This window comes from Myodes glareolus, chromosome 5 (genome assembly GCF_982192425.1).
Source record: "Myodes glareolus chromosome 5, mMyoGla1.1, whole genome shotgun sequence".
NCBI lineage: Eukaryota > Metazoa > Chordata > Mammalia > Rodentia > Cricetidae > Myodes > Myodes glareolus.
Window position 1 is genome coordinate 109127218 of NC_142030.1, and position 15326 is coordinate 109142543.

Genomic DNA, 15326 nt, shown 5'->3' on the forward strand with positions numbered 1-15326 from the left:
CTGAGTGCTGGGATTGCAGTCATGTAAGACCACACCTGGTTACCTGATTTATGTGATATCAGAGACTGAACACAGGGCTTTGTGCATGCTATACAGAGACCAGCTGAGCTCTGTCCCAGGGACAGAGTTTATTGTTTTTACAGAGACTCTCAGTGAAGCCTCTGATCATAGAGCACACACCTCAGGACCTGGGGTCAATGTGTGGTATTAACCTGAGCCATACTTCCATCAAGATATTACCTGGCAGAATTGAGGGCTATGGAGCAGCTACCATAGAGGCACCCCAACTCCGTGGATGCCAGACTGGGCAAATACTGCAAAGTTCTGTAGAAGACACGCTAGGAGGCTAGCCCATGACCATACAGGAGCTCAGAATGTGGCTCATTGTGTGTGTATGCTTGTATGTATGTACATATTTGTATGCATGCCTGTAGAGACCATAGGTAATAGGTCTCTGATTGACTGGTACTCACTAATTAGGCTAGGACAGCTGGCCAGTTGAAGCCCAGAAGTCCATCTGTCCCTGCCTCAGCAGTGCTAGGATTGCAAACACATCTTATCATATCCAGATTATCAAATGAACTCTTAGGTTTGAACTCAGATCCTTATGGTTGTACTATTGTTTTACTGACTGGGCCTTATTTCCAGCCCAGACTGTGATCTTCCTATGCTTCAGAACAACCTAGGCTTTTAAGGAGCATTCATTCCCTGGGCAGGTGTTTCATGCCAGGTGCAGGACCGCAGACTTGTTAAGAGTGTGCACTACTCTTTTCCTGGCTCTTTGCAAGTATGAGTTCACCTGTAAGCACTTGATGCCCATCTGCCCCAGCTTAAGTTTAGGTTCTGAAAATGGAGCACATTTCTTATGCCTTTACCATTATCCCATGCAACCCCAAACCCCAGACCCAGGGAAGGCACACATTCCATCCTTTCCAATGTAGCTCCTTCTCATCACTATCACACTGCCAGACACAGGCGTTCTGTGTATGTCCAGTGTAGACTGTTTTCCAGGACCTCATTTCAGTACAATCAAATCCTACATATGATGCAGTAAAAGATACAGATATGATAAAAACAAAACAAAAATAAAATAACAAACAAACAGAAAGCAGTATTTTCTAGACTATGATATTTAGGTCCTGATAAGAAACATGAACAAGTTACTGGAAAATCTAATGAAACGTGTTACTTAAAAGAAACCGTGTGACTCCAACGTGGAAGAGGAGACTGTGAGCTAGAAATGGAATCTAACTCTCCGCCTTCCTTCCCAGATACACATTCACATCCCTCTCAGGTTTCTGACGCTCATTTCCTAGGGATATGGTTCTGTTTAGTTTTTACTCATTTGACTCCTGACCCAAGTCTTCAGTATAGCTAATTATTACCTCATAAGGACTTACTTCTGTTTTCAAAACTTTGTTTTAGCTTTCATGCTTTTCAAAGTAGGGCCAGTTTAGTTTTATCTGAGGAAAGACATGCATATACATTTAGCAAGTGGATTAATTGCTCACAATGGAGATTCTGGCTCAATTGCGTTGTGACATGTACACAGTGTGCCTGCCTTACACAAGCTATCAGACGTGAATAACCACAAAGGGGGACTGGTATGCCAGTGCTTTCCAAAACAATGAATGGAAAATGTGAACAGGCTCAACAAGAGAAATATGTTGACTGCTTCCAGAGAAGAAGAGTACCCTACAGTATCCTTCAACTCAAAAACCTTGAAAGTATCCCCAAAACATGACTATAAGGGAGTCTGGCTGAATCCTTCAGATGACAAGGTCTTGTAAACCTTTTTTTTTCTCTACCATTACTTTTTGTCAAAGTATTTTGTCATGCAAAGTCCACCTCTGCTTTCTACTCATGTTGTTGGTGATGCAGATTTTAGCTGCATTCTCTTACTGGCTTCTTCTCTCTCTTCTCTGCACTAAACAGCTTGGAGCTCACTATGATGAGCTCATGTAAACATCCTGAGAGGAACAGAGATCATCTAAAGAGACACTTTCACCTCTCTATTCCCATCAGATTCTTGAAAGTATGATCTCTAAGAACTTAGACTTCCCCAAGATTTCCATGTTTAGGTAAAGGAAAAAACTGCAGCCTGGTGATACAGAGGGGACCTGTCTTCTGACAAAAAGATTTCATGCACTTCTGACAACCTATTTTTCTATCCCAGATAGTGATATGGTAATGATGGGCAAAATCACCCCTTGATGGAGACTCTACAGCTGTGCACATTTCTTGTTCTGTATTCAGTCTTGAATTGCACATCAGAATGCTGAAGATAGACTTGAGGGTGAGTCAGTCAGTAGACCTCCCTGCTCCTTTCCCCCATGTGGTCAATAGAAAAAGTCTCCATTTTCTGCTTTTCACTATAAATCTATGCCTTTAACTGGCCTGCTGGAGGCAGTGGATGACATTAACAACTACATAATGTGATATGCTAGTATGCTAGCTTTTCTCATAAGTTACATGTATTCTCGAAAACCACAACACGATAGCCTACCAGTTCTTATTTACATCACTGGCCCATGACCTACTAGCCCTAGCTCATTAAGGGAAGTTGTAAAAAGAGAATACGGCAATACTTAAGCATGTGGTAGCAGAGTATGATAGGAGGCTTTTACTGGAGAAGAATCAGACATGGGGGAAGTATCATTTCTCCCAGTAACTGAGGCAGACTGGCAAGATGCAGAGATACATACCCTCAGTTGTACCAACAGAAACATGGTTCAACTTGGTATAATAAGTTAGTGATTTCTTGTATGGTTAAGCACAAAAAGAAAGTATTTGCCTAATTTGAATAATGTCTTAGTAGTTTGCTTTATGAGATACACAAATGACATGATATAAAAGCATGGATTGAGGTTCAGCAATATTTTTTGTAGAATATGAGGAAAGGCAAAACCATATACAAAATCAAAAGACTGAAACTGAATGCCTCCATGACAATGTATGTAAAAGAGTCATTAGAAGGTCTGTACTGTAGACATCAGTTTGGTGTACTTGATTCTAACAACATTCTGTAAATGTAAGTAGAAATTTTAAATTTTAGAAACCAACCACCATCATACTGAAATTGTGGCTCTGCATATTTGTAAAAGTGTTCCAAGTATAATAGAAAAAATAAGTTTGTGCATAAAAGATATCCAAACTTATCAAAAGAATGGGAAGATTAAAATACATTAGTCAGGATGTGTAGCGTGGTGTTAACTTATTCAGATATGCTGATTCAAATAGAAAAGACAGAAAGCAAGGAATGGTAAGGAGATACAATCTGATCATGTATGGGAAGGATAAAATTATTGCAGTAAGTTCGGTGGGTTACACTCTGTGATGTTTATCTTTGATTGTCAGCCTCATAGAACCTACACTCATCTAAGAAAAGAATCTCAAAGAGGAATTGCCTACAATGGATTGCTATGTGCGGGGACTGTCGTAAATCAAATAATTGCTATAGGAAGACCAAGTCCTCTGTAGTGACACCATGTCCGAGAGAGAGGTCCTTGACCTGTGTAAGAGTGTAGAACAATCAACATGAGCACAAGCAAGTAGGCATGTTTGTGTTCATTTCTCTGTGTCTAACTGTGGCTGAGATGTGACTGGATGCTTCAGGTTCTTGGTACCTTCCCTGCAGTGATGGACTATAAACTGGAATTAGAAGCTAAAAGAAATCTTTTTCCATTAATCATTGCTTTGTCAAGGTATTTTATCACAGCAGCATAAATGAGACCAGGATACCCTCCTTACTCCAGTCCTTACCTGGGTAACAAGACAATAAAACCAAAGGAAAGGGCCTTCCTTCAGAGAACACTCGGACAGTGCCTTTGACTGTCTTGTTAGCTCGGGGCCTTTGCGTTCTTAGTGGAAAGTGAGAAGGTGAAATGAGCTGGTGGGGACACCTGCCAGAGACAGGAGTAATCAAATATTGCTGAAACTAAGGAAGATGCAAAAGGACCGTGAATACAGATGAAGGACAGGGCAAAGTGACTCCCCCCATCTCTGCTCTCTGCCCAGAAAATTTAAATTGAGGTATAAAGATATTTATCATGGGAACCTTTTAAAGGTCCAATTAGCATTTACTATACACCAAGATTGCTTACGACGAAGAAATGTTCACAAGAAAGAAGCCCGTAAAAGCTGACAAGAAGAGGTCGCATAATCCAAACAGCATGACATGGTATATGCTCAACAATTAGCCCTGGTGATGTGAAGAAGTGATCTTGATTGCCTTTGAAAGCAAAACAAGTAAAAGACGGTTAATCCTTTAAACTGGTTGTCTTTACAATCTCTGCAAATTGTTAGACGGAATGAAACTTCTAAAAACTCAGCAAGCAAGTTTCTGAAATCCAAAGTCACAGTACCCTAGTCCGAGCCCTAATGCATTTGGACAGCCTTGTTGGAAATTAAGACTGAGATTATCTTACCAAGAAGTAAAGACCCTATTGAAATTTATTCACACCACCCTGTCATCTCTTTCAGAGTCCTCAGCTCCTGCTCTGAATAATTTGTTTGGCTATGTTTCCTAAATGTGGTATTTGAATAAATCTGACTGGTGATTTGCATTTTGTCTTTCTTTGCCAGAAAGGGGGTAGGATGAAAGAAGACAAAGAGGAGAGGAAACTACAACCAAAGCTTCAGCCAGTTTTCTTGGCAATGTAGCTCTCAGGGTAACTGGGAAATCACCAGGAAGCAATTTGGCCATAATGCCTGTCAAAACTCTGGAATTTATCCTGTTTTGTGTCAACAATTCATTCGGCTGGGGATGCACTCCACGGCACTCCTAAGATTGTGCAGGGCTTTACAATTGCTGTGTAAAGCTTCTCCACATGTTGCTTTATCTTTTGTTTCTTTTCTGTTCTGAGGCAGGTATAAGAAAGGAAAGACACCGTTGTGTGACCACAGATTGCACTAGATTCAAATTGTGCAGTTTTACTGCAGCCTATTGGAAATACTGAATGTGTGGACTCTGTAATATAGTCAGTGGCCCCTTCAGACACCGTACTTCTCTCTGATTTCCAAAAGCTGATCAGCCAACTTTTCTTTGTCTTTGATGACTGGATCCAAAAGTTTCCTTTGGAAGTTTTGCAGTCCTTCTCAGTCAGGCAGGTCATCACGGTAGGGCATGGAGACAAGGAGGGTGCTTGGGATAATGAGAGCAAGCGCAGCATAAAAATCTTCCATGGCATTTGTTATGTTCTTTTAAGTGTTCATGTCGGTCTAAGCGTAGACGTCAGGACGTCAGGCTAACTGGCCCGTGATCACAGGTGTATACTGGCATATCTCAGCTTTGCATAGGTTCTAGGGATTTGATCTCAGGACTTCTTCTCACTGAGCCATCTCCCTAATCCTGATTATTACTTTTGAATGTGCTGCTGCTGGGTGTACCACTGCCTTACCTACTACACAACACTTGCTGATTTATTTGACTGCACTTTTTTGTCTCTGGCTTTGCTTTATTGGAGGACACTTTGGCTTTGCTTAGGTTTACCAAAGCATTGTGTTTTATCTTTTCCTAAACAATGTGTGATTTCTTCCCACGTAGGAATGAAAAGTAGTCTTGCCTTCAAGCTCTAAGTAATTCTAGATTTTCAGATTCTCAGGGTATATTAGAGTTGAATACCTTTGTTATACTACAAATTGAATACAAGCCATATTTCATACATTTATCATACCCAATTGTTAGTTCCATTTTGTACTTTTTCTAATCATTTACTAAAACAAGAATAAAGAACATAAAACTGGAGAGAAATAAGTGATGTATTGCAGTGGTAGAATCACAGGCACAGCTCCTGGCACAGTGGCATAGATCTCTATGGATACAGTGATCCAATTTTGAACCTATTCTTACTCAACAGAAATGAGAAGATGGATACTAAGAGTGTTTGCTGGATGCAGGGGACCAGCAACACATGAGTTTTTCCTCCCATCTTTATAATATTCCTCTGGCATCTCCAGGTCTTTTACTCTCATTTAACAGAGAAGGAAAGCAATGCACAGAGACACAAACCACAAGCCACCTTGACTAGAGTCATTGCTGTAGACATGAGAGGACAGTTACCTGGCTGACCTTTGCTCTTACTCCTGATGGTGTGCTTTTTCTGAGATGCGTTCAGTATGGGGGTTCATGTTAGGTTTTCCATCAATGTATCATGGTTTCATGCTGCATCTTTCACTTACTATGTATTTTGAACTTAGCAAGATATTTAATAAAATGTCCTGTATTTTACCTCATGTTAAATGCTGGGCAGAAAAAGTCTTATGAAAACTTGGTTTTCTCCAGAAACAAGTAATAATATAACTAAAGCTCAAATATCCTCAGATAACACACAGATAACCTAGGAATGAACTAAGGAGGAAGTAGACAGTGTTATGGTGGAGTGAAGTCAAATGCTGAGAATGTTTAATCTGTGACACTGAGCACAAGTGTGAAGCCTATAACTGGGAAGTGTGTGTGTGTGTGTGTGTGTGTGTGTGTGTGTGTTAATTCTTTCATAATGAATACCACATTGGCATACATATAACAGAAAACAGAAAGTTTTCAGAATAACGGTAGAACTGTAAAGTATTTACTGCATCAGAGCCGAGAAAGGAGAAGCCCCCTGGGGACCAAGAATGTTGAACAGGGATGATGGAGACTTAGACTTACACAGGATCAAAGATCTAAGCAGGGAGGACGGAGCAGGGCTCACATCCCAGCAGCACTGTGGACACTGTGCACAACTTCTAGACTTTAGTTTCTTCATTTCTAAAATGCCCAGAAATGGCAAAGATGTGACAGAGACTGATGTGACTTCTCCCTGAAGTGCTTTCTAGATGCAATCAATAGCTCTTTCCCTCATCTGCCTGGGTAACTGAGAAATGCTTAATAAGGGAGCCAGTGTTTGACACGTGTGTTAAGAATAATTACAGTTAACTAAATATGTGGAACTAGCAATTAAAGTAGTAAACATTTATAAAAATCATACATTATGCTAGAACTCTTACTGTTTTAACTGTTCTAAGCAGTATGCGAGCATTCTATGGTTAATGTGTTTAATGTATTATTTTGATTAATAGTAACATTAATTATTACCATTTGAATTAAATGTTTTGCAGTTATAAACATTTATTTATACACTCATACTTGTACATGCGTGTGTCTAGGTGTTTGTGTATATGTGGGTGTCTGTGTGTGTGGATGAATGTGTTTGTATATATACATATGTGTCAGTGGGTGTGTATATATGTGTATGTGTGTGCATGTGTTTGTGGTCCTAATGTTACATGGCACACTAACATTTGCTTCTAGTCCTCTTGAGAAGAGGAACTCCCTCAAGTGAAAAAGAAAATTAAAACAGAAGTCTATTTAGCAAAGTTAAGCAGAACAAATACTAGAGAGAGAGATCGGAGTGGGCTGCCTCAATGTAGGTAGCAATTTAGTACGTCCTGTGTGATGGATTTAAAAGACATTACTGTAAATATTTATGAGGCAGGTATATCCATGTGATAAGATGGTACTTTGCCGCCCCAACCCCCTGAAATCATGGTGGACTAGATCTTCCTTTTAATGCTGTTCTTCTCATGATCCTAGTAAAAGGGGAGGGTTACCAAAATCATGGCTGAGAAAGACATGAGGAACAAGCCAGTAAGCACCATTCATCCACGGACTCTGCTTCAGTTCTTAAGTTCTTGCTTTTATTAGTCTTCATGATGGACTGAAAACTGTAAACTGAAATAAATCCATTGTGCCACAAGTTGCTTTGGATAGCAAGGAAGGACAAAGAGAACAGCTAGAATTCCTGTATTTAAGAGCTGGAGACAGACTCTGTGACTCTCAGGCCAGCCAATATAGCAGCCTCAGTGGATCCTTGAGAAACCATGTTATAACAAATGAAGTGGAAAGTGATTGAAGCAAAAAATCCAGCACTGTTTCCTGGCTGCTACAGGCACTCTGCACGCACACACATGGGCATAGGCATGTGCGCACACATGGATACACACAAGCATGTGTGCACACACATGTGCACACACATGTAAACACAAGCACCATGTGTGCACACACATGTATGTGTGCATACACACCTCCGAATAGAAAGAAGAAGAGAAAGAATAGGTTGTCACCTGGAATAGTTAAGGATTCTGGCACTCGGAACAACTTTGAGCTGCCAGCAAAATTTCTTAATTGAAAAATAAGGCCATGTGTTGAATTATCACTAAGAATTGTGTGAAAAATCACTGTTTAAGTTTGAGACGGATGGGAAGTGTGAACAGAACCTGAGTGTTTCTTACCCTCACTGTGGTATGGTGTGAACACATATATCCAGTGTTAATCCTCTGCATTATTTCTGCAGCCTCTTGATCCCCCTGGTGTTTGTTGAGAGCAGCAGCCTACAGCAAGATTAATACCAGTGGAGGGAGCATTGTTGCAAGCAATTGGAGAAGTCTGATCAATTCTCAGTTCTAGGGCATCTTTTTGGTTTTGCTTTTGCTGTTCTTTTTTATTCTTTTTAAATTTTTAATATTCTATAACTTTGTTATAAGTCACAAATAAAATTCAGGATATAGTAAGCAATAATTTTTCCCCAAAATTGTTAATTTAAAAATAGCTTGCTATTTTAAATCCAATGCAGATTCTTATTTTCAGTTTTATGCTGTTCTAAATAAATAGCTGCCTGTGGATGCTCCAAGTAGCCATGGGAATGGGAAAAAAAAACCTTACACTTTCTTAGCTGAGTAAATTCACTATATTTTTATGGATGGATTCAGAACCTCAGATAATTTGCCAACAACAGCAGCAACCAGTAGAGGCCATTTGCCATATACATGTAAGTGATATCACAGTCCTAGGCATTTTGCTTCAATTTATGTAAACTCTAGACTAAATATCAGTCAAATGTAAGAATAAAGTATCCTGCTTTTGCTGCTGAACAGAAGTTAATTGAAGTCTTTTGAGTCTTGGGACATTTTGTAGTTGCATTGTTGAAGCTCCTTAGGTATTTTAGAATATAGGAACAGGCTGCCATACAGCCCAGGTTGACTTCAAATTCATTACATAGTCAAGATGACTTTGATTTTCTTATCCCCCTCTGTCCATCTCCTGAGTGAATGTCAGTGTTCTAGATGCATGCCACCATGCCTGTTTCCAGTGCTGGGGATAAAACCCAGGGATTCATGCAAACAGCCTATGATCTGAGCTACATCCTCAACCTCCATGTGTAGAAAAAAATGTGAGGTATTGCCTTAATAAAAGAAGCCATGGACATTCTTTGCCATTAAGTATGTGTAGTGTGGCTCTTTGTGTTTAGATTTCAAAGTTATTCAGTGCACACTGGTCATTTTAAAGACCTGTTGTCTTAACCACTGTAGACTGGGTAGACCAAAATAATCCAGAAATATATTTCTCATGTGTTTGGAGTCAAGAAGAACAAGACCAATTCGTCAACGCAACGTCTGGTGAGGACCTACTACCTGATCTGCAGAGAGCTTTCCTCTCCTGTGTCCTAATATGATGGAGAGAGGAAGAGATAAAGATGGAAGACAGCAGAGGAAACAAGAGAGGAAGATATCTCCCCTTTTCATTTGGAAAGACACCAATAACAGATTTGTGGGCACCAGGGCCGGGGCCCATGTAGGTACAACAAACTAGCAGTGGTTAAAAGGGGAGTACGTAGATTATTTTAGTGTGGCCACATATTGGCGTCAAAGACCTTGCTACTTCTCAAACTAAGGGGTCTTCTATTTACACATAAATAGAAAGCAAGAGGTAAAATGAAGTCCTGTCAGGGTGTGGCCCTGCCCATTGCTAGTTCTGCTCAAGTCCTTTCAGCACTGTGTGAAGTTTCCTTATGGGAGGCAAATTCCTCCTCTAGCTGGCATCAGGCCTTTTCTCCCCTCGCAATGAATGAATTAGAGGAAACTCTAATTTCTTAGGGTGCAATGTTTCAGCAGATAGCTACATTTTGCTGTGAGGAGTTTTAGTTAGAGTTCCTACTTCTGTGAAGAGACAACGTAACAACAGCAATTCTTGTAAAGGAAACAGATTTCGTTGAGTGGCTCCCATTTCCAGAGGCTCAGAGCATTATCATTATGGTGGGACATGGTGGTGTGCAGACAGACATTATGCTGGAAAAATAGCTGAGAGTTCTATATCTTGCAGACAACAAGAAGTACTCTAAAACTCAGGGCAATATCTTGAACATATATAAGACCTCAAAGCTTGTCTCCACAGTGGCACACTTCCTCCAAGGAGACCACACCTACTTTAGCAGTAACTTTTAATAGTGCCACTCCCTTTGGGACCATTTTCTTTCAAATCACCACAGTGATAAAATTAATCCTAGCACAAAGGGTGAACTTTCAAAAACTAATTTACTTCCCAAAGCTTATCTAATACCAGGACACTGGCTGCTAGGGTTTCAATGCATAAACTCTTAGAGACACAGAAACATCCATGTCCACCTTTCCTAGCACTATATTTTGATTCCAGGAACTAAATGTAGCAGCATTTGATATGTTAACTTTTGTTATCTTTCTCCTCCTCCTTGTTCTCATCCTTCTCTTCTTGAGGTAAGGGCTTTAGAGCAATCTAGTCTCAAACTCAGCCTCTATCCCAGAGTGCCCAGGAATTTTAATATCTCCTGCCTTGGTCCTTCCAATGCTAGACTCTTATCAGGTTCTAGAACTCTTATCAAGTTTATATAGCTCATTCCACCAGGAGTATAACTCTACTCAATACACGAGATAACTCAGATTGCAAAGGATTCTGAGAGACAATATGGAAATTCTGAAGTTGTATGTAAGTAAACAGTCATAGGTAATTTTCAATGGCATTCCGTTTCAAAGTCCAATGGCTTCCTACTTCATTATGACATCAACAATCCTGTGACATTTCACAGGAGGTTTCTAGCAAAGAAAAGGTACATGAAATCTAAAATAGAATCATTTGATCATTTGTAGACATACTGGTAAAACAGCAGCATTTCTTCGCATGTATGTCTTAATATGTATTCCAAAGAAATAGCTCTGTAATGCCAGCTACAGACCAAAGACTGCATTTTTTCAGCATTTAGAAAGACCCTCTATTTCTATTATTTCTCATCCTTCACCACTGCTGCCCTCTGCCGTTTATTTCTCTTTCTCTCTGTGAATCTCTCTCTCTCTCTCTCTCTCTCTCTCTCTCTCTCTCTCTCTGTGTGTGTGTGTGTGTGTGTGTGTCTGTGTGTCTGTGTGTGTGTGTGTGTGTTTGTGTGTGTGTGTATTGGCCATATGTTTATGACTTCACATGCATAAGTACTGGTATGCTTATGTCACAGTCCACCAGAGATGAGCAATCAGACACTGTTTATAGCCAAATGCAAGCTTTTATTCCAGATGACTGTGACCAAACTCAGGTATCTGAGACCTAAGCGTAGCCCCAAACATTTAGAGAAAGATGCTTTTAAAGGCAAGAAAAAGCAAACAAACAAACAACAACAACAACAAAACCCAAAAAACCAAAACCAAAACTGAAACCAAAAAACCAAAACAAAAAAAAAAAAAACACATCCTGGTCTCTCTCTCTCCAGCTGTGTTGTGGTAAGCAGGGTGTTCGCAGATTTCATAAGCAAGCAGTTCTGTTAAGAGGTTGGGAAAATTTCGCTGGGGCATTTTGACCTCAGATTTCTAGATCTGAGTGGCGTAATTTTCCGCTGGATTCTCCATCAAGGAGATCAGATTCTCCTTAACCTTGAAATTGCTTCAGCAAGAATACAAGATGGAGGAACTTCTGCCCTGTCTTGTCCTGTCACACAAGAGGAGTCCAGAGGTGGATATCACTTGTATCTCACTGAAAATGTACTTCACTATGTCAACTAGACTGGCTGGCTAGAAAGCCCTAGAGATCCTCTGATCTCCGTCCCCAGCACTGGAATATAAGTGCCTCTGGGTCCTAAGGATGGAATGCAGGCCCTCCGGCTCTCACAGTAAGCATTACTGCACCATCTGTCTCCTTGGCACCACAGGTGACCTTTTCTACTGTCAAAAGTATGTTGCCAGGTATTTAATTTGGCTTCCATTCACTCAGGGCCAAACCTCAAAGATTGCAGCAAACAGCTGTCAATTTATCAGCAAAGCTGATATCAGAAATTACTTCCTTTGGTATGCAAATGTTCCCTGACTCTTTTTCTCTTCCTTTTTATTTCTTTCTCCCATTGCATTCCAAGAATCCCTTTCAAAACTGCAAATCCTGTTTGTTTGTAATTTCTCTATGGGGGAATCCACCGCTTGAAAAACTTATAATTTTACAGATCCTTGGGTCCAATAAAGTTAAGTGAACACTGGAATGAAAACGAGAGCAGGAGCAAGGAGATCATGATCAGCTTGGTCTGTCCCATAGAGTACTAAAGGTTGACACCAAACTTCATGGCCTCTTCTGGGAGCCAAATCTCAGGACAGTGAAAAGGAAAAGACATGTGTTACCAGCTTTTATGCTCCATTTCCAGCGAGACTGCTCTCTCCCTGCAAAATTCTCACTCATGGAAGTTAAGTGATCTTTGAAGGAAACTGCTTTCCTGACCAACAAGTTGGGGCTTATCTACTGAAACAGACCGATAGCTGGGCATGAACCAAAAAGCTCTGGGAGGAATTACTTTAAAATATAGTGAAAGTAGCTTTCTGGTCATCCTTTGGTCCTCATGAAACCAGCAGCAAGCATGCCTTTCTCCTGCTTAATTGCAAGTAAAAGACCATGAAACCATGCTGTAGTCATGTCTAACTGGAGGAGTTAGCAAGGTGATCATCACCATCAGGAAGGAACACAGTAGTTGCTAGATGGTAAACACTTGAGATGCCATCAAGCAAGAAACAACAACTATTACCCATCAACACCTTGAGATTCTTTTCTCACCCTCTTGGTAGATTGCTAGCATGGAGATGTGGACTCTTCCATGGTGACAGTTTATTTGCTCCTCTACAGCACTCTAGTTTGAGAATGGAGAGTCCTGTGGTCAGCAGTGGGAGTGGAAGAAACTCTACTTTGCAATGACATTCCAGTGACTCTTACTACTGAATCAACATTAAGATTGTGTCTTAGAACTCCTATCCCTTGATTTCTCATTGAAACTCACGAGCAAGATTTCAGGTACCACATACCTATTGGGTATTCTAGTTTGGGTGCTGAGACAGAAGGATTGGAAGTCTAAGGCCAATCTGGGCTATATAAGACTGTCTCCAAAATGCTAACAAAAGATTTTAAATTGTGTAAATGATTTCTCACATTATGACAATATGTTCACATTTCTAGGGAACACTAATTCTGTAAGGTGCTTCATGAGAAAGTAGTTATGCCCAAATCCGTGCAGTCCCTGCAAAAGCTAATAAGGAAACTGAGTCCTATATGTAAGAACAAAGAGCCTTTATTTTAATCAAGTTTGCCGCATGTCCAACGTATTGGAATAACTGGAGAGCCCCAAGCTCAATTCACAAGCAGATGACAGGACCCAATCTTGGGTCCTGCTTGCCCCTGGTTTTTAAGGAGGCATGGAACTACTTAAATTAATTGACAACTCTGGACCTAGTGTATTAACAAGCACTATAGGTAATTGTCCTATCTCCCATGCCCATGCCAGGATTTTTTTTCTTGTCTCAGCCTTTCAACCTATTTTGGGCAGGGGGCATGGGATGACATACTCCTTTCTTCAACTACTTAAAGGTGACATCAAGGCATTGTTATCTGGGCCCACGCAGATTGGAAGGCTAGCCCAAAGTAGGGTGGTGGGCATTTAGGCAATGGGGCACTCTTCAGACTTCATTAATGGAACCAGGAGTGTTCTTATTAGCTGGACTGGTTCTTATCAGCTTTCATGAAGTCCAAGGCTTGCCATCATTTAGAGGAGGTTGTAGCCAGCAACTGATGTTTAGATGCATCGGCCAGCCAAGAGGAAGCCTATTGAGATTAAGTTTAAACTACAAACAGTGAAAGACTGTTGACTGAACTTTTCTGTGAATTCCCCCACCCAATTCAGGTGCGCGCTTTCCCGAATCAAGCCCACGAGAATGGATAAATATCCTAAGGGTTGAACAGACACACAAAGAAACCAGGCTCATTCGCCAAAGGAGTAAATGGCAACTTTATTAAGCATAAGTCGGGTATATATACTAGGGGACAAAAGGAAAATAGCCCCTTCCATCCGGAACAGGGGAAGAGGATGTCAGGTGTCCGTCTGCCCAAGGCCAGGGAGCAGCTGCAGTGGCAGACATAATAGGCCCATGGCAGGAACCTTGCTTGCAGGTGGAATTACCATAACAAAAGAGGGTCAAGTTCTTTCTAAGCTAAACCCTCAGGCCCGTGCAAGAGCAGAGAGGCCAGGAAGCCAGAGGAAAAAACGACCCTGCATAGCACCACGAACAAAGGGGAAAGAACCTGGGTACCAACAAAAGACCCCTGATATTGGAAGACTCTCACTCAAGCCTCGGGATAATGCGCCCCCCCCCCCCCCCAGTATCTCACGAGAGACGTCCTTGCTGCAATCACACGAGGTTTAATGACAAGACGACAAGACAGGAAACAGTTGGGGCCGAGACTCATAACCCACGCAGGGGAAGAGTTCGACCCTGAGTGACCAGGAGAAGTAGTTTTTATAGGAAGAAACCACACAGCCCAGTAACCCGAAAGAGGGGGCAGGGAGGGTGTCACAGAAAATTCCGAAAATTCCAGTGATGGTTACAAGGGGGCAACTCCCTGCCTCTCAAGATCATTCTCAAGGTCATAATGAGCTAGTTCCTATTCTAAAAATACCAATCATAATTACTAGGGGGCGATAATTGCTAGGGGGGAATCTCCCTGTTTCTCAAGATTACTCTCAAGATTACAATCTACCTTTATCTTCAGCTAGTTCCTGAAACCCTGAAATGGGTTAATCCTAAATATCTGATTCTTCTCTTCCTGCTAGATTTTTGGCTCTATTTTCCTGCTATGGGGATCTGGATTTATCCAGGTCTTTCAACAGAAGTTAAAATTTATTTACTTAAAGAAAAACCCATTTTGTAGAAAAAGAGCAGACAATAGGCATCTGTAAACAGAAGGAATAGACTCATACCTTTGGGTCTTAGCTAAAAACTAAACACCTTTAAGTTTACATTTAAATGGCAACCAGAATAGATCTAAAATTTTGAACTTGTGACCCACATAGTAAGTAATAATTGCTTTATTTACTTATTAGAATTACCATAGAGAGGGGAAGAAATTAAAAACCTTTTTTTTATATTTTAACCTGTATTTATATCTTAAGTAATTTTTTAGACCCTCAAGCTTATGACATTTTATATTTTCAGACCTTAAAATATTTTTTAATGCATTAACAAGCTGG

At 40.7% G+C, this 15326-nt stretch overlaps 1 protein-coding gene across 1 annotated transcript in view; it reads left to right on the forward strand.

Annotated features, from left to right (window-relative positions):
• Cntnap5 (contactin associated protein family member 5) overlaps positions 1–15326 on the forward strand; it is a 908928-nt gene that overhangs the window by 361078 nt on the left and 532524 nt on the right. The gene's annotated exons all lie outside the window — the stretch shown is intronic.